The following is a 21356-nucleotide window of genomic DNA, read 5'->3' as shown; positions in this document are numbered from 1 at the left end:
TACAGCCTGTAAGTCCCACACAACGGGATTCCTAAGAGCTGGCCAGAGGCATCTCCCCCTTTCTCCACCACTCTGCAAACAACAACTGCTAGTTAAAAAACCTTAGAAATTCAATTAAAAAAACAAATGTTACAGGGATGTTATGTTAGGAATTACCATTCAAAAGCCCTAGAAATACACAGAAAAAAAACAAATGTTACAGGGATATTATAGTTAGCAAATAGAATTAAAAAAAACATAGATATTCAGTAAAAAAACAAAGGTTACAGGGACGTTATAGTTAGGGTCAGATTTCACTCATACAAAATAAGTGAAATACAGCCGTTATAGTTAGCTGAGCTTGCACCCCCGCAATGCACTGCTTATGGCCTCACATACTACATCACTCATGACATGGTCACTGACATTACTGATGACATCACTCATGACATCTCAAATGCTATCACTGATGACATCACTGATGGCATCAAAAACAGAATCTCAGATGCACCCCCTTTCACCCCATATAACCTTTCATACACCCATTCCAACTTCCACACTACCATTCTCAAACCCACTGACACAACCATACCAGCACTTACAAAGATACTCACTGATTCATAGATCAGCACACACATCCACTCACTCACCCATACAGCCACTCACACACCCACTCACTCACTAATGCAGCCATTAACATATCCTCTCATACACCCATACAGCCACTCACACACTGAGACAGTCACCCATAGAGGTATTCACACATCTAGTCACTCATCCATACAGTCAATCACACAGCCAGTTACTCACCCATACAGTAAATTACACAGCCATTTACTCACCCATACAGTTACAAACACACCCACGCATTTATGCAGTCACTGACAGAAGCACACACTCACCCATATAGCCACTCTCACATTCACTCACTCACCCATGCAGTTACTCATATACCCAATCACTCACCTGTACTGTTTTTCACATACTCAGTTACCCATATACCACTGATACATCCACTCACCCACACAGCCATACATACAGTCACTCACCATTTCAGCCCCTCACACACACCCTCACCCACCCACACAGACACTCATACACCCATACAGGTACTCAGACAACCAAACAATCACATATACAGCCACTAATGTACCCACCCACCAACCCATATATTTACTTAGACATCTGACAGACTGATACAGACATTCACATACCCTAGTCACTCACCCATACATTCACTACAACACCTAATCACTTATACAGTCAGTCACACACCCACTAAATCATCCATAAAGGCACTCATAAACCAACTATTTCACCAATACACCTTGGTATATATATTTACCACTCAAACATTTTGAATACACTCACAGTTACTGGATGATGTCATGAGTGATGTCATTTGAGATGGGTTAGACCTGGCTTTTCCAGCGGGTTTATCCCCAGAAGTTTTGCTTGTTGGCCTCCTGTTTTTGACCCTCTTTTTGTTGGTTTTAAGACTAGGCACTTTGTCACTTCTGATCAGTGCTAAAGTGCATATGCTCTCTGTGTAAATTGTTAATATGCATTGGTGTTTTCATGATTGGCGTATTTGATTTACTAATAAGCCCCCTGTACAGTGCACTGTGTGTGCCAAGGGCCTGTAAATCTAATGCTGCTAGTGGGCCTGCAGCACTGATTGCACCACCCACACAAGCAGCCTTGCAAAAGGTTCTCACAGGTGCGCACAGTCTCTACTGCCATGTCGACCTGGTAAGTGCATCCACTTGCCAGGCCCTAACCTTCCCTTTTATTACATGTGAGTCACCCCTAAGGTTGGCCGAGGGTACCCCTGTGCAAACACAAGGAGATGATGGATAGAGCACTGAAACTTTTCAGACACTCACCCGCAGTCACAGATCTGAGTTGAATCCATCATCGTTCTTTAGCTCACTTCGCCACCCCAGTTCAGACCCAGCTATATGCAAATCTGTCTTGACCCTGTACCTAATGGGAACAGTCCAGCCCGAGCTGTCAAGCCAAGTCTTCCCTGGACCAGAATCAAGCATCCTGGGACATTTTTGAAGTAACACCCCTCTTCAACCAGGTTAGCTTGAATCCAGTGGTAAAGAGAGCAAGGGACCGACATCTGGGCATACACTGCCAACTTAGGGCAAACAAAGCAAACACAAGGAGATGATGGACGGAGAGCAAAGTTTTTCAGACACAGGTTTTGGGGTAACACCCTCAGGGGAGCAAATAATTGATGGATTTAGGCCCAAATCTCTGTACTGGGGTGAATATATCACATTGGTCTGCATTATATCCATCAATTTTTCTTTTTGCAAGGTACCCCTGTGGGCAGGCTGCAGTGTATGTGAAAGTTTGGACATGTACTGATGTGTGTGACATGTCCTGATAGTGAACTAGAGTGTATTTAATTTTTCACTATTACAAGGCTATCTGTTCCATAGGATAGAATGGCAGTTTACTTATAACATCTTATAAGCATAACTTCCCATTGGGACAAGATAGAAAGGTGGAGTTTTGTATGTCTAAACTCAGAATATAAAAATGCATCTTTTAGTAAAGATGATTTTTATATTGTGTGTTTATAAATACCACTTTTAGAAAGTGGGTGTTTTCTTGCTTAGCCCTCCTGGGTGCCTCTGCTGGTTTGTAGATTGACTGTCTGGCTTTGGAATGACAAGGGCTGGGGATGTGCATTCTCTCACACAGCCACTGAGGGGTTTGATGTGTGTCCTGCCTTTCCTGAAAAAGTCAGGGCTGGGCTGAATAGACCGGGGCTGCATTTAGAGTAGGGGAGGAGATTTCCTTGCACCTGAATAGGCCTGGTCAGCCTTACACAATGCTGTCTCCACCTCCCGCCAGGAAGTTGGACCAGAGAGGGCAGAACTGGTTTGGACTGATCACATACCCTTTCTGCCCCCACTAGAGAACAAAGAGAAAATGTATTATAAATATTAGGGCCCAGACCCCAGAACTTTACAATACTTCTGGGCGATAACCAAAATCACTGAATTCTTAGCTGCGATGCGGAGAACACCAAATTGATACTTCAGTGAAGAAAAGGGTAGGGAACCCGAAAAGGTAACCAGTCCATTCGATGGGTCCCTTCCTTTCCTCCTGAAAAAGACAGACGCATTGCAGCTAAGAATTCAGTGCGTTTTGGTTATCTATTTGCCCCCTTTTTTACATTTAGGCACTTTATTTAATTATCTTCTGTGTTTTACCAAGCACAATGTTTTGTTATGTACTTGTCTTAATTGAAGGCGTTCCTTGGGCGATTCAGGCTTACCCAGGCTTCTGATGCAACCCACTTGGGAAAAACATTTGATTGCTGAACAGTTTTCAGATATGTTTGCTTTGCACCCAATGGGGGATAGCAGCTATATAGGATATGGCGGGCATCAGGGTAAATAGTTTACAGTTAGGCGACACTGTACATTGGCAAGGTATTTTCCTACACTATGTCCACTTTCTCCTATTTGACCCCCCGGTTTTACCACATTCTCCTTACCGTCACGTTTTCAAACCTACTACATGTATCTGTACTTTGGTTTCACCTCGTCCTGGCCAGGGAAGAGACATTTAATTTTGAGCACAATGTTCTGACTCTGGTAATTTTGATTGTCATGGTAAGTAATTCAGTCATACTAAGTGAAAAATGTATATAGTAGTATGTATCGATGCATTCGGACATTTCAAGATGGCAACTGCTTTTGATTACACGCAATCCTATGTTGGCATCCATGGCACAGGTTTAGTCCTTTGTTTATGTCAGCCTTACCTATGTATTGACACTCTGCACTCTGTCTGATCAAGTCCGCTGGATGGACGAAACGCATTACGCTGAGATTTATGATGTTATACATCTAGTTTGCTCTGTATCTTCGTGTCTTGCCTGAGAGCGCTCTTTACTTTGCTTGCTTTCTGTGGGTATATATATATATACATACACACACACGCACACCATTTGGATTAATAGATATTGCGTACATGTTGTTTTAGCTCTAATGTGGTTACAATATCATAAGATATTGTTTTTTATATAACCCTGTGTGATATATACAGAAAGTACTGGTTATCCTTATCAAAATGACATTAAGTAACCGTATACTTCTCAAGTTGTGTACTGGACCCAAAATGAATCAAAGGGATACTCTTTGAGTTATACTCTGAGATGCAGTAGTTCCTCAGTGCTAAAAAGACACTTTATGGGAAGGGAGGTCTAGGGAAAATGTCACAATGATGTTAACATGTGACCATAGGACACAGGAGCACCTGCGCTCCTATGAAACAACATATGATAATTTCTAGGATTTGATGATCCCACTTAGAGACCAGCGAGAACACTATTGATTTGGGCCACTTTCAGCCCCAAAGTGCCAAAAAAGATAATACTCCCAAGTCCTAGCAAGTAAGGGACCCTCCGTGGCCACTGGGTTGCGTCCTTGTTATCATGAGGCAAAACAGTGCTGACTGTGAAGTAGGCGCAGGACATCTGTTCCACACCCCCAGGGCCTTGCACTGAGGCAGGGAATAACTTTTGCTCCTGAGACTGCGGGGGTCAGGACCCGTGTCCCTCAAAGTCTCCTCAGCAGGGAATTGTAGTGGTGATGGCCGCACTGCTCAGGCAACGCTGCAGGTCGGGCTAGCCATTACCACGGAAACCCCGGGTCAGAGAAGAAAGATGGCAAGCAGACACTGCATTTGGCTTGTACAGCGTGAAACACTGCTCGATCACTCACAATGTTCTTTCCTCAGAGCGCTCTGCAGGCTCACAAAGCATTTTTATGGTTGTAGCATGAAGTGCTGTTTGCTCACCTTCAACACTTGCCTTCGGTGCAGAATGGAGAACAGGTTTGAAGCACAAGGAGCAAGTAGTCACAGCTTCTCGTGAGAGCACACTGCTGCCGGACTCATAGAGACAGTGTCCCATGTTAGAGATGCTCAGGAAGCACTTTTTGTGTTAATAACAAAGGGGACAAGCCAACAAGTCGCGGGAGAGCACTTACTGTAGGGCACAAGGGAAGATAACAGGCAGCAGCCCAGCACATAAAGCAGTTTGTGAAATGGTGGCTTCTCCTACCAGCACAGCGGAAATGTGCAATTTGTAGAGCCAGCATCTTCTGGATTCAAGTACCACACAGTGTCTGGTTAGACCAGAGTAAGGGTGCAGCAGGCATCAGGGCAACAAGTAGAAAAGCAGTAAAGTTGAGTCCTTTGAGCAGCACAGCAGTTAGCAGGCAGCAGGGCAACAAGAAGAAAAGCAGTCCAGATGAGTCCTTCGAGCAACGCAGGAATTGGTCTGACAGTAATTCAGTTCCAGATCCTAAAGAGCTTCAAAACACATAGGGTCAGAGCCCCTATACATATACTCCAAAATGTCTTTGATCAAGGGGTGACTACTAAGGAGCCCTTTCAAATGCACAACACTCCCCTTTCAACCCAGCCCTGGCTCCGGACCTCATTAGGGAGTGAATTAGCCCTTTGTGTGAGGGCAGGACACAACCTACACAAATGTAAGGGTGGGCGACAATTTCCGTTCCGCTCGCGGAAATTGCAAAAATTCGACATTTTCGCGTTCCGCGCGGAACGTGAAAATGTCGAAACTTCCGCGATCCGCGAGGGAACGGAAATTGTCTCCTAGGTAGGTGTGCTTAAAGCCCCGTCTTTCAAGATTCCACCTTCCTTAATGCGCAGACAGTCAGGTGCTTCTGCGGTTACAAAGAGGCACCATCCCCTGCTGACACAGGCATGCAGTCTTTCATGTATGTGCATGTCCCGGCAGTGCACCCCTCTCTCTGACAAGGGCCCCACACTGACTCACCTGCGCTGCCCGTGTACCTGGACCCCTGTCTCGCTCCCGTCTCCTCTGAGTCACACCTGCCGAGACAGTGGGCATGAAAGTAAGAAAAACACAAAATAGCCATGAATTCAGCAATTACACTTGACTGGAGGTGGTAAGCAATCCACGGACACCCCAGGAGGCCTCGCGCCCTATGGAGCGCATTGAAGCGTAGCACCATTTGAGTGGCAAACATCGCAAACGCCCACTTATTAAATAATGCTTAATACCCACGTTTGTCCTCTTTCCAAGAATTCACAAGTTTAGCTGAGAATTGATGCACAAAGGAGATGTCTTAAGATGAATTGCAGAGGATCACACACTTCCCTCAAGTAGGAATAGGAAGGCAGGAGTTAGAAGCCCTGCTCCCAATTCTGTGCTGAATAAACAGTCCTGGCAAACACCTTCCTCTCTACTGAGCCCTCAAATCCCGTCTCTTCTCTTGTTCTCATTAATATCTAAATACTGGTGCTTCTCTCAAATTTTCGCCGTTCCTCCCCTCGGTGCCACGAGACCGTTTTTAGTTTATTGCAGCGCAATACAAGCCCCCCATTCATTTGTTCGTTCATCCATTCATATGTTCATTCATTCATTCATACATTCAATCAATAACATTAAAACTGGGCCCTTTCTCCGCACAGGGAAACGGAACAATCTACAGTTAATGTGTGTTTGATATAATCTTGGTTACTGACATGAAAGCTGCAGGCCAACTTACACTTCATTTATTGTACCGAAAAGCACTTGTGTCCAAAGGTCAGAGATACCCACGGCCTATCCTACACGGTCTCTGTTACATTTTTTCGTCTGGTGACTTGTATCTTTACATTTGCAGGGGTCTTAGTTCTAGACAGAAAGGCCAGTTCGTTTCATGATGGGTGCAACTGGGGCATGGCGACCTTCCTTACCCGTCACCCCCACACAAACAGAAACCTCTTCCTACACCCACCAGTGGCCTGGCAAGGGGGTGCCATGGTCCTTAATGAAAAGTATGTTTTCAGTTTAAATGGATATGAATCACAGATTATGTGATATATATTTACCATTAGGAGGGCCATTGATTGCCCATAAATTTATAATGGTGGATTTTGCACAGTGTATGAAAGGTTCTGGCCACACCAATTGGGTGGTTTGCAAATGTTTGGGATTGTTTGAGAGCACACATTTAATAATTTTGTCTTTGTATTTTATATTTGTTGTGGAAACAATTGTTGTTATTGTTTTGTCTTTTATCTTTCAGTTCCTATTGGAAGAGTAAAGTTACAAAAAACACTCCAGACTCACAGGTGGAGTAAAGCCCACTATAGTGGGCAGTGAGAGGGGTTTTGGAAAAGTAGCATAGGGATCCAACTTGTCCTGATGAATGCCGGAGAATAAGCTTTGAACCGGCAGAAACATGTTGACCGCTATGCAGAATGGAGGGGTGGTGAGCACTTAATTTACTCATACCACCACTATCCATTAGGTATATATTTTCTTATATACCTTTTTAACCCTGACTAGGGAATCCAGGAATAAAATTATTATAGAGACATCCCTTAGCCAGTTTTTAAATTCAAGACTTATCTGCTCTTTAGGATCCTGTCTGTTCCGTTTGTCTTTATCACTGTTGTATTGTTTACCCCTCCCTATTGCTCCGCCTCTAGCGTTGGGTTTGCGCAGAGGCGTTAGTAGCAGCCCTATGATGAAGCATGCCACAACTTGTTGTGGGTGAGGGCAGTTTTTACAAAGTGTGTGTGCTCTCTTATATCTATTACATTTGCAAACATATATAGGCCGCCTGTTTGTTGCTCTACTTCCTAGAGTGTGTTTACGTACTTTTCGAGGAGGATGAGGTAGGGCCTTTGCCCTCTCCCCCCTTTTCTTTATTGTGGATATCAAGTAATTTTAAATGCCTAGTCAAATTGGCAGTAAACTGCGCACGCAGACCCTACAGTGGTAAGCTTGACACAGATTTCAAAGTCTACGTCTCGGGGTGGCACAAGCAGTGCTGCAGGCCCAGTAGTAGCATTTCATTTACAGGCCCTGGGTATATGGCATACCACTTTTACAAGGGACTTATAAGTAAATCAAATATGCGAAACAGGTGTCAACCAATCATACTATGATTAGAGGATAGAGGACATGCATTTTAGCACTGGTTAGCAGTGGTAAAGTGCCCAGAGACCTAAAGCCAACAAAAAGAAGGTCAGAAAATAAACGGAGGAAGGTGAAAAGTTTGGGGCTAACCCTGCAGAAAGGGCTAGGTCCAACAGTGTCTTTCTTACATTATCAGCAAAAATTTCCGTATCAGGAGGCTCTGTTATTTGAGGCGCTGGATAATGCAAGGTATTTCTGTTTTATAAGACGTTAAAAAGCTTTTTTTTTTTTTAAGAGTTCTAGATAGTGCGAACTAGACTCGAGACATCGGGTATCAGAGTGCTTTACATGAGCACCAGTTTTGTTACAGATTAACACATTCATTTTTGTTAGGCACTGGGAGATTAAATGATTTGTCCAGAATCACAGGATGTTGAGCGTTGTTGCCAAGACACGAACCCGGTTCTCCAGGTCCGAGGTCGACCGCTCTAGCCGCTGGCTACATCTTCTCCCCAAGTTGCGCTTTTGGGGGAAAAATTCTGCTGATAACTTGGGGGCAGGTTGGAAGGGCGAGGTGCTTGAAAATTGTGGATGACAGGATAATTGTATATGGGGACCCCCTCAAAATATCTTGCAAGGAGGGGCCTAAAGTTTTGTTACACACCTGCATTCTTGTACAAAATCTCGTACGATTCTATTTAGATGTTTGTAAGTTGTCTTTGAGGGCAGCATAACTATGCTCTTATTAGCTTTCAATGACCTTGATCGACCCATCTACGCATGTGAAGAGGCACAAATTAATATCTAGGAATTTATGTGTATACTATGTTGTTTTAACAATGTCGAGTGATCACAGTTATGTGTTAAAAGTTGATGAGGTTGTGAAAAAATTGAATCTTGTTGTGAAAAAAGTTTGTTTGAGAGTGAATTTAAATCTGCCATTCCGGTCTGAACTATACTGTGTGAGAAAAGATTGCAGTGCTACTGCTTGTGGTGTACCTCTTCTGAGAGTGAAGGAGGCTTGTAAGGCTATTGACTCTGCCGTGTCTGCTTTGCATGTGTGTGTGTCAGTGGAGGCCCCACTGCCTTCAAGCAGGAAAAGAAAGGAAAAAAATGATAATAATTTTATTTTATTTTGTCCGCCTGCTGCGGCAGCTTGTATGAGGGGTCGGGGAAGGGCTGAAGAGCAGGGGAGGAGGGTACAACCCTAAGTGCGCATCGACTGTTTGGTCGGCCCTCTCAGGCTGCCCAAAACATATATATATATGTATCTCACCAGCTGGCGGACGCCAATAGGTAGTTGTCGTTTGGACCTAGTTTCCATTGAAAGAGAGTTTTTCCTTTGCCAATAACGTTATCACCATTTGATGAATCTTCGCCAAATTTTCAAAACTAGTTTGAAGCTCACTTTAGCTGCTGTCTTGAAAGTTTTGGGGTGATCTGTCAAGCGGGGGCCGAGAAAAATTGAGTTTACAAAATGCTTTTTCTCCATGTTAATTTCCATAGGAAACATTAGACACGGCTACAGCCCAAACTGCTGAGCGGAATTACACCAAATTTGGCAGAAAGGTAGCTCTTGGTCCAGAAAGCGACCTTTTTATTAAATAGTGTAAATCCGTGCAGTAGTTGCAGAGAAGTTTTAAGAAATCCCCAGATGTATATCTAAGGACACGAAGGATCCGCAAACCCTCCCGATCTCGTGCTTCGAAGTGATTGGTTTACAACACTGCAAACCAGGAGGCGTTGGCAGCCATCTTGTTACTCGGTTGAACCAAGTCACTAGAAAAAAAGTTTAAAAAAGGAAATGGGGCAGGGCAGAAACATCCTGACCCCCTAGGCTTCTTGGGGGGTCCCACATGGACCCTACCAGGACCAAAGAAACATTTTATTTAAAAACAAATTTGGGAAAAGTTGCACTGGATCCGCGACTCCCACCGGAAAAAAAGTGCCGTCTCACGCGCTTCATTTACTATAGGCCCGTGGGCGAGTCAGGTTCCAAGGGCACGTATAAATATGCAGAAAGTGAGTGCACAGAGCCCCACTCCTAAAATACATAAAGCCCGGGAACCGCCACCTCCCCGGGGCATTTTTTAATAATTATGTAGGGGTTTCTTTAGCGGCAATCGCACTCCCTGGGGACTGCCATCTCTCCAGGGCAAATTAATTATTTTATTATGATGCGGGGGCTGTCCGGTCCCCCCATAGCCCCGGGGACCGACACCTCCCTGGGGCACATACATATTTTAAAAAATCGAGACTTTTGATTGGTCGAACACAGCAATACGATTGCCGGTTTGTATCCCAATGACCATAGAGCACACTGGCTCATTCGTATTTTCTTTGTGTTCAAAATCAATAAAAGAAATTTAAACAAAAAAAAAGCGGGAGAGGGCCTACAGCCTCCTCCGCAGCCCCGGGAACCCCTTCTTCCCCAGAGCAAAGATAAATAATGATGCATGGGGGGCTCCGGCTCCCCTCCCTTTGTTTTGTTTTTTTAAAGTGGCAGGCCCTGGAGGTGTGCTCCCTGGGGCCCAAAATGGTTCAGATAAGGGGGGCATTACACATTAAAGAAGCAGATCTGTGGACCCGTGCCTGAATTTCGAAGTGATTGTGATTTCTATCCGAACCCCGGAATATCGGCGGAGGTCTTAAAAAATGCAAATCTACTGATCTCGTCATTGAGACAAGATTCCACAAGCATCATTAACTTTTGGGATGTGAAATTTATTGCTTCAATCTTTCGGGAGATTGTGGGGGATTTCACCACCTATAACACAAGATTGATTTATCATTCAATCTCACCCGCTTGCATTTTGGAACCTCATGCAAATTGAATGAGAGCCCCACGACAGTGGATTTATTCCAGCTTATGAGCTTTGTCGCAATTTATCTCAATTAGATAATTTTTTATTCGTTGGCCCAATGATCAAGTATTTCCCTTCCACCTGAATGAAAAATTCATCATGCTATAGTAACCACTGACAAGAACATTCTGAAGAAGGCTTTGCCGAAACGCGTCAACTTGACACTTTCATAAACTTGTTCCGTGTCTTATAACTTTACATATTCATGTGTTGGTTTCATGTATTCATGTAAATTGAACAGAACTAAAGTATGTATAATTATGTTTTTCAAAGCAAAATTTACTCTTTGATTGAATATTATTGAATATTATTGATCATGTCTATAAAAATATTTATCATGCATATGAAGTAAATAACGAATACAAAAAAGAATATTAAATAAAAATAAAAACAGTGATTTGTAATAATTCTAGCTATATTTGTATTGATTTTTGTCTTGTCTCTGAAGTTACCACGCTTTGTGTTACTTTATCTTTGCACTGAGCCTGGTGCTTTTTCTTTTTCCAATATATTGCCCCCTCCTTCTAGAACATAGAAAAAAATTAAGTAAAATAAGCCGGCAACTTGCCAGATGCCCTGCCCCCTTTCTCCATCAGTCCTCAAGCGCGTCAGTTGGCGCGCTGCTGGTTGTGGGCTTACGTCCCCTTGGCTGCTGAAGGTCCTTAGGGGCCAACAAGACCTCCTGTTACCTCCAGTAAGCCCTAGACAGTGGGATTGCAGAGAGGTGGTCAGAGGCCACACCCTTTTTCTCCACCACTCTGCCAACATGCCTCTCGGAGCACTGCTGGTGGAGGGATGAGGTTCCCTTCCCTCCTGAGGGCCTCAGGACTAAAGTGGACTTCCTACCGCAAACAGAAGTGTGCCAGGAGGCACGTCTGAAGAGCGGTGGAGAAAGAGGGCGTGGCCTCTGATGACCTCTCAGCATTCCAGATGTGTGGGTCTCACTAGAGGTAACAGGAGGGCTAGTTGGCCCTCAAGGACCCTCAAGAACCAAGGGGACTTCAACCACCAACTAGGAAAGTGCCAGTAGGCGCTTTTGCAGAGTGGTGGAGAAAGGGGGCGTAGCCCCTGAAAACCTCTCAGTGAAACCACTGTGGGGGACTTGCTGGAAGTAACAGGAGGGGTTCTTGGCCCCCAAGGACCATCAATAGCCAAGGGGACTTAATCCTCCCACTAGTAGTGCACCAGGTGGAGCGTCTGCAGAGTGTGGAGAAAAGTAGCATGGGATCCTACCAGGTCTCAGAATTCACACTTACTTGAGGTAACAGAAAGTGTAGCTGACCCCCAAGTATGATCTTGGGGGCCAACTACCCTTCCTGTTATCTCCAGTAAGTCCCACACAGCGGGATTGCTAATAGGTCTTCGGACGCCACGCCCCTTTCTCCACCACTCTGTTAACATGCCTCATGGTGCACTACTGGTCGTGGGATGAAGTCCACTTTTCTCTTGAGGGACCTTGAGGGCGACGAAGCCCTCCTGGTACAGCCTGTAAGTCCCACACAACGGGATTCCTAAGAGCTGGCCAGAGGCATCTCCCCCTTTCTCCACCACTCTGCAAACAACAACTGCTAGTTAAAAAACCTTAGAAATTCAATTAAAAAAACAAATGTTACAGGGATGTTATGTTAGGAATTACCATTCAAAAGCCCTAGAAATACACAGAAAAAAAACAAATGTTACAGGGATATTATAGTTAGCAAATAGAATTAAAAAAAACATAGATATTCAGTAAAAAAAACAAAGGTTACAGGGACGTTATAGTTAGGGTCAGATTTCACTCATACAAAATAAGTGAAATACAGCCGTTATAGTTAGCTGAGCTTGCACCCCCGCAATGCACTGCTTATGGCCTCACATACTACATCACTCATGACATGGTCACTGACATTACTGATGACATCACTCATGACATCTCAAATGCTATCACTGATGACATCACTGATGGCATCAAAAACAGAATCTCAGATGCACCCCCTTTCACCCCATATAACCTTTCATACACCCATTCCAACTTCCACACTACCATTCTCAAACCCACTGACACAACCATACCAGCACTTACAAAGATACTCACTGATTCATAGATCAGCACACACATCCACTCACTCACCCATACAGCCACTCACACACCCACTCACTCACTAATGCAGCCATTAACATATCCTCTCATACACCCATACAGCCACTCACACACTGAGACAGTCACCCATAGAGGTATTCACACATCTAGTCACTCATCCATACAGTCAATCACACAGCCAGTTACTCACCCATACAGTAAATTACACAGCCATTTACTCACCCATACAGTTACAAACACACCCACGCATTTATGCAGTCACTGACAGAAGCACACACTCACCCATATAGCCACTCTCACATTCACTCACTCACCCATGCAGTTACTCATATACCCAATCACTCACCTGTACTGTTTTTCACATACTCAGTTACCCATATACCACTGATACATCCACTCACCCACACAGCCATACATACAGTCACTCACCATTTCAGCCCCTCACACACACCCTCACCCACCCACACAGACACTCATACACCCATACAGGTACTCAGACAACCAAACAATCACATATACAGCCACTAATGTACCCACCCACCAACCCATATATTTACTTAGACATCTGACAGACTGATACAGACATTCACATACCCTAGTCACTCACCCATACATTCACTACAACACCTAATCACTTATACAGTCAGTCACACACCCACTAAATCATCCATAAAGGCACTCATAAACCAACTATTTCACCAATACACCTTGGTATATATATTTACCACTCAAACATTTTGAATACACTCACAGTTACTGGATGATGTCATGAGTGATGTCATTTGAGATGGGTTAGACCTGGCTTTTCCAGCGGGTTTATCCCCAGAAGTTTTGCTTGTTGGCCTCCTGTTTTTGACCCTCTTTTTGTTGGTTTTAAGACTAGGCACTTGTCACTTCTGATCAGTGCTAAAGTGCATATGCTCTCTGTGTAAATTGTTAATATGCATTGGTGTTTTCATGATTGGCGTATTTGATTTACTAATAAGCCCCCTGTACAGTGCACTGTGTGTGCCAAGGGCCTGTAAATCTAATGCTGCTAGTGGGCCTGCAGCACTGATTGCACCACCCACACAAGCAGCCTTGCAAAAGGTTCTCACAGGTGCGCACAGTCTCTACTGCCATGTCGACCTGGTAAGTGCATCCACTTGCCAGGCCCTAACCTTCCCTTTTATTACATGTGAGTCACCCCTAAGGTTGGCCGAGGGTACCCCTGTGCAAACACAAGGAGATGATGGATAGAGCACTGAAACTTTTCAGACACTCACCCGCAGTCACAGATCTGAGTTGAATCCATCATCGTTCTTTAGCTCACTTCGCCACCCCAGTTCAGACCCAGCTATATGCAAATCTGTCTTGACCCTGTACCTAATGGGAACAGTCCAGCCCGAGCTGTCAAGCCAAGTCTTCCCTGGACCAGAATCAAGCATCCTGGGACATTTTTGAAGTAACACCCCTCTTCAACCAGGTTAGCTTGAATCCAGTGGTAAAGAGAGCAAGGGACCGACATCTGGGCATACACTGCCAACTTAGGGCAAACAAAGCAAACACAAGGAGATGATGGACGGAGAGCAAAGTTTTTCAGACACAGGTTTTGGGGTAACACCCTCAGGGGAGCAAATAATTGATGGATTTAGGCCCAAATCTCTGTACTGGGGTGAATATATCACATTGGTCTGCATTATATCCATCAATTTTTCTTTTTGCAAGGTACCCCTGTGGGCAGGCTGCAGTGTATGTGAAAGTTTGGACATGTACTGATGTGTGTGACATGTCCTGATAGTGAACTAGAGTGTATTTAATTTTTCACTATTACAAGGCTATCTGTTCCATAGGATAGAATGGCAGTTTACTTATAACATCTTATAAGCATAACTTCCCATTGGGACAAGATATAAAGGTGGAGTTTTGTATGTCTAAACTCAGAATATAAAAATGCATCTTTTAGTAAAGATGATTTTTATATTGTGTGTTTATAAATACCACTTTTAGAAAGTGGGTGTTTTCTTGCTTAGCCCTCCTGGGTGCCTCTGCTGGTTTGTAGATTGACTGTCTGGCTTTGGAATGACAAGGGCTGGGGATGTGCATTCTCTCACACAGCCACTGAGGGGTTTGATGTGTGTCCTGCCTTTCCTGAAAAAGTCAGGGCTGGGCTGAATAGACCGGGGCTGCATTTAGAGTAGGGGAGGAGATTTCCTTGCACCTGAATAGGCCTGGTCAGCCTTACACAATGCTGTCTCCACCTCCCGCCAGGAAGTTGGACCAGAGAGGGCAGAACTGGTTTGGACTGATCACATACCCTTTCTGCCCCCACTAGAGAACAAAGAGAAAATGTATTATAAATATTAGGGCCCAGACCCCAGAACTTTACAATACTTCTGGGCGATAACCAAAATCACTGAATTCTTAGCTGCGATGCGGAGAACACCAAATTGATACTTCAGTGAAGAAAAGGGTAGGGAACCCGAAAAGGTAACCAGTCCATTCGATGGGTCCCTTCCTTTCCTCCTGAAAAAGACAGACGCATTGCAGCTAAGAATTCAGTGCGTTTTGGTTATCTATTTGCCCCCTTTTTTACATTTAGGCACTTTATTTAATTATCTTCTGTGTTTTACCAAGCACAATGTTTTGTTATGTACTTGTCTTAATTGAAGGCGTTCCTTGGGCGATTCAGGCTTACCCAGGCTTCTGATGCAACCCACTTGGGAAAAACATTTGATTGCTGAACAGTTTTCAGATATGTTTGCTTTGCACCCAATGGGGGATAGCAGCTATATAGGATATGGCGGGCATCAGGGTAAATAGTTTACAGTTAGGCGACACTGTACATTGGCAAGGTATTTTCCTACACTATGTCCACTTTCTCCTATTTGACCCCCCGGTTTTACCACATTCTCCTTACCGTCACGTTTTCAAACCTACTACATGTATCTGTACTTTGGTTTCACCTCGTCCTGGCCAGGGAAGAGACATTTAATTTTGAGCACAATGTTCTGACTCTGGTAATTTTGATTGTCATGGTAAGTAATTCAGTCATACTAAGTGAAAAATGTATATAGTAGTATGTATCGATGCATTCGGACATTTCAAGATGGCAACTGCTTTTGATTACACGCAATCCTATGTTGGCATCCATGGCACAGGTTTAGTCCTTTGTTTATGTCAGCCTTACCTATGTATTGACACTCTGCACTCTGTCTGATCAAGTCCGCTGGATGGACGAAACGCATTACGCTGAGATTTATGATGTTATACATCTAGTTTGCTCTGTATCTTCGTGTCTTGCCTGAGAGCGCTCTTTACTTTGCTTGCTTTCTGTGGGTATATATATATATACATACACACCCACGCACACCATTTGGATTAATAGATATTGCGTACATGTTGTTTTAGCTCTAATGTGGTTACAATATCATAAGATATTGTTTTTTATATAACCCTGTGTGATATATACAGAAAGTACTGGTTATCCTTATCAAAATGACATTAAGTAACCGTATACTTCTCAAGTTGTGTACTGGACCCAAAATGAATCAAAGGGATACTCTTTGAGTTATACTCTGAGATGCAGTAGTTCCTCAGTGCTAAAAAGACACTTTATGGGAAGGGAGGTCTAGGGAAAATGTCACAATGATGTTAACATGTGACCATAGGACACAGGAGCACCTGCGCTCCTATGAAACAACATATGATAATTTCTAGGATTTGATGATCCCACTTAGAGACCAGCGAGAACACTATTGATTTGGGCCACTTTCAGCCCCAAAGTGCCAAAAAAGATAATACTCCCAAGTCCTAGCAAGTAAGGGACCCTCCGTGGCCACTGGGTTGCGTCCTTGTTATCATGAGGCAAAACAGTGCTGACTGTGAAGTAGGCGCAGGACATCTGTTCCACACCCCCAGGGCCTTGCACTGAGGCAGGGAATAACTTTTGCTCCTGAGACTGCGGGGGTCAGGACCCGTGTCCCTCAAAGTCTCCTCAGCAGGGAATTGTAGTGGTGATGGCCGCACTGCTCAGGCAACGCTGCAGGTCGGGCTAGCCATTACCACGGAAACCCCGGGTCAGAGAAGAAAGATGGCAAGCAGACACTGCATTTGGCTTGTACAGCGTGAAACACTGCTCGATCACTCACAATGTTCTTTCCTCAGAGCGCTCTGCAGGCTCACAAAGCATTTTTATGGTTGTAGCATGAAGTGCTGTTTGCTCACCTTCAACACTTGCCTTCGGTGCAGAATGGAGAACAGGTTTGAAGCACAAGGAGCAAGTAGTCACAGCTTCTCGTGAGAGCACACTGCTGCCGGACTCATAGAGACAGTGTCCCATGTTAGAGATGCTCAGGAAGCACTTTTTGTGTTAATAACAAAGGGGACAAGCCAACAAGTCGCGGGAGAGCACTTACTGTAGGGCACAAGGGAAGATAACAGGCAGCAGCCCAGCACATAAAGCAGTTTGTGAAATGGTGGCTTCTCCTACCAGCACAGCGGAAATGTGCAATTTGTAGAGCCAGCATCTTCTGGATTCAAGTACCACACAGTGTCTGGTTAGACCAGAGTAAGGGTGCAGCAGGCATCAGGGCAACAAGTAGAAAAGCAGTAAAGTTGAGTCCTTTGAGCAGCACAGCAGTTAGCAGGCAGCAGGGCAACAAGAAGAAAAGCAGTCCAGATGAGTCCTTCGAGCAACGCAGGAATTGGTCTGACAGTAATTCAGTTCCAGATCCTAAAGAGCTTCAAAACACATAGGGTCAGAGCCCCTATACATATACTCCAAAATGTCTTTGATCAAGGGGTGACTACTAAGGAGCCCTTTCAAATGCACAACACTCCCCTTTCAACCCAGCCCTGGCTCCGGACCTCATTAGGGAGTGAATTAGCCCTTTGTGTGAGGGCAGGACACAACCTACACAAATGTAAGGGTGGGCGACAATTTCCGTTCCGCTCGCGGAAATTGCAAAAATTCGACATTTTCGCGTTCCGCGCGGAACGTGAAAATGTCGAAACTTCCGCGATCCGCGAGGGAACGGAAATTGTCTCCTAGGTAGGTGTGCTTAAAGCCCCGTCTTTCAAGATTCCACCTTCCTTAATGCGCAGACAGTCAGGTGCTTCTGCGGTTACAAAGAGGCACCATCCCCTGCTGACACAGGCATGCAGTCTTTCATGTATGTGCATGTCCCGGCAGTGCACCCCTCTCTCTGACAAGGGCCCCACACTGACTCACCTGCGCTGCCCGTGTACCTGGACCCCTGTCTCGCTCCCGTCTCCTCTGAGTCACACCTGCCGAGACAGTGGGCATGAAAGTAAGAAAAACACAAAATAGCCATGAATTCAGCAATTACACTTGACTGGAGGTGGTAAGCAATCCACGGACACCCCAGGAGGCCTCGCGCCCTATGGAGCGCATTGAAGCGTAGCACCATTTGAGTGGCAAACATCGCAAACGCCCACTTATTAAATAATGCTTAATACCCACGTTTGTCCTCTTTCCAAGAATTCACAAGTTTAGCTGAGAATTGATGCACAAAGGAGATGTCTTAAGATGAATTGCAGAGGATCACACACTTCCCTCAAGTAGGAATAGGAAGGCAGGAGTTAGAAGCCCTGCTCCCAATTCTGTGCTGAATAAACAGTCCTGGCAAACACCTTCCTCTCTACTGAGCCCTCAAATCCCGTCTCTTCTCTTGTTCTCATTAATATCTAAATACTGGTGCTTCTCTCAAATTTTCGCCGTTCCTCCCCTCGGTGCCACGAGACCGTTTTTAGTTTATTGCAGCGCAATACAAGCCCCCCATTCATTTGTTCGTTCATCCATTCATATGTTCATTCATTCATTCATACATTCAATCAATAACATTAAAACTGGGCCCTTTCTCCGCACAGGGAAACGGAACAATCTACAGTTAATGTGTGTTTGATATAATCTTGGTTACTGACATGAAAGCTGCAGGCCAACTTACACTTCATTTATTGTACCGAAAAGCACTTGTGTCCAAAGGTCAGAGATACCCACGGCCTATCCTACACGGTCTCTGTTACATTTTTTCGTCTGGTGACTTGTATCTTTACATTTGCAGGGGTCTTAGTTCTAGACAGAAAGGCCAGTTCGTTTCATGATGGGTGCAACTGGGGCATGGCGACCTTCCTTACCCGTCACCCCCACACAAACAGAAACCTCTTCCTACACCCACCAGTGGCCTGGCAAGGGGGTGCCATGGTCCTTAATGAAAAGTATGTTTTCAGTTTAAATGGATATGAATCACAGATTATGTGATATATATTTACCATTAGGAGGGCCATTGATTGCCCATAAATTTATAATGGTGGATTTTGCACAGTGTATGAAAGGTTCTGGCCACACCAATTGGGTGGTTTGCAAATGTTTGGGATTGTTTGAGAGCACACATTTAATAATTTTGTCTTTGTATTTTATATTTGTTGTGGAAACAATTGTTGTTATTGTTTTGTCTTTTATCTTTCAGTTCCTATTGGAAGAGTAAAGTTACAAAAAACACTCCAGACTCACAGGTGGAGTAAAGCCCACTATAGTGGGCAGTGAGAGGGGTTTTGGAAAAGTAGCATAGGGATCCAACTTGTCCTGATGAATGCCGGAGAATAAGCTTTGAACCGGCAGAAACATGTTGACCGCTATGCAGAATGGAGGGGTGGTGAGCACTTAATTTACTCATACCACCACTATCCATTAGGTATATATTTTCTTATATACCTTTTTAACCCTGACTAGGGAATCCAGGAATAAAATTATTATAGAGACATCCCTTAGCCAGTTTTTAAATTCAAGACTTATCTGCTCTTTAGGATCCTGTCTGTTCCGTTTGTCTTTATCACTGTTGTATTGTTTACCCCTCCCTATTGCTCCGCCTCTAGCGTTGGGTTTGCGCAGAGGCGTTAGTAGCAGCCCTATGATGAAGCATGCCACAACTTGTTGTGGGTGAGGGCAGTTTTTACAAAGTGTGTGTGCTCTCTTATATCTATTACATTTGCAAACATATATAGGCCGCCTGTTTGTTGCTCTACTTCCTAGAGTGTGTTTACGTACTTTTCGAGGAGGATGAGGTAGGGCCTTTGCCCTCTCCCCCCTTTTCTTTATTGTGGATATCAAGTAATTTTAAATGCCTAGTCAAATTGGCAGTAAACTGCGCACGCAGACCCTACAGTGGTAAGCTTGACACAGATTTCAAAGTCTACGTCTCGGGGTGGCACAAGCAGTGCTGCAGGCCCAGTAGTAGCATTTCATTTACAGGCCCTGGGTATATGGCATACCACTTTTACAAGGGACTTATAAGTAAATCAAATATGCGAAACAGGTGTCAACCAATCATACTATGATTAGAGGATAGAGGACATGCATTTTAGCACTGGTTAGCAGTGGTAAAGTGCCCAGAGACCTAAAGCCAACAAAAAGAAGGTCAGAAAATAAACGGAGGAAGGTGAAAAGTTTGGGGCTAACCCTGCAGAAAGGGCTAGGTCCAACAGTGTCTTTCTTACATTATCAGCAAAAATTTCCGTATCAGGAGGCTCTGTTATTTGAGGCGCTGGATAATGCAAGGTATTTCTGTTTTATAAGACGTTAAAAAGCTTTTTTTTTTTTTAAGAGTTCTAGATAGTGCGAACTAGACTCGAGACATCGGGTATCAGAGTGCTTTACATGAGCACCAGTTTTGTTACAGATTAACACATTCATTTTTGTTAGGCACTGGGAGATTAAATGATTTGTCCAGAATCACAGGATGTTGAGCGTTGTTGCCAAGACACGAACCCGGTTCTCCAGGTCCGAGGTCGACCGCTCTAGCCGCTGGCTACATCTTCTCCCCAAGTTGCGCTTTTGGGGGAAAAATTCTGCTGATAACTTGGGGGCAGGTTGGAAGGGCGAGGTGCTTGAAAATTGTGGATGACAGGATAATTGTATATGGGGACCCCCTCAAAATATCTTGCAAGGAGGGGCCTAAAGTTTTGTTACACACCTGCATTCTTGTAGAAAATCTCGTACGATTCTATTTAGATGTTTGTAAGTTGTCTTTGAGGGCAGCATAACTATGCTCTTATTAGCTTTCAATGACCTTGATCGACCCATCTACGCATGTGAAGAGGCACAAATTAATATCTAGGAATTTATGTGTATACTATGTTGTTTTAACAATGTCGAGTGATCACAGTTATGTGTTAAAAGTTGATGAGGTTGTGAAAAAATTGAATCTGGCAATTGGAGAGTATGTGAGAACAAAGCGGGGTGCTGGGGAGATTAGTATTCTAAGGGATCCATTTCTAAAGCCATAGGAGGCACAGGAATTAGAAGGTCTAGCCACACCATCAGAATTCCCTAGTCCTCTGGTACTTGCCACACCAAGACACCCAATGCAAATGCTTAAACATATGGCCATGATACTTACCACACCATGGGGCACACTATGATCTCTACACATAGTGCCCTGTGGTGATTACAACACAGAGTATAGTCAGGCATAGCTTTCTATTTTTGCGCTGGGCTAACTTT

This window comes from Triturus cristatus, chromosome 6, assembly GCF_964204655.1.
Source record: "Triturus cristatus chromosome 6, aTriCri1.1, whole genome shotgun sequence".
Taxonomy (NCBI): domain Eukaryota; kingdom Metazoa; phylum Chordata; class Amphibia; order Caudata; family Salamandridae; genus Triturus; species Triturus cristatus.
The sequence above is the reverse complement of the archived record's forward strand: the minus strand, read 5'-3'. Positions refer to the sequence as shown.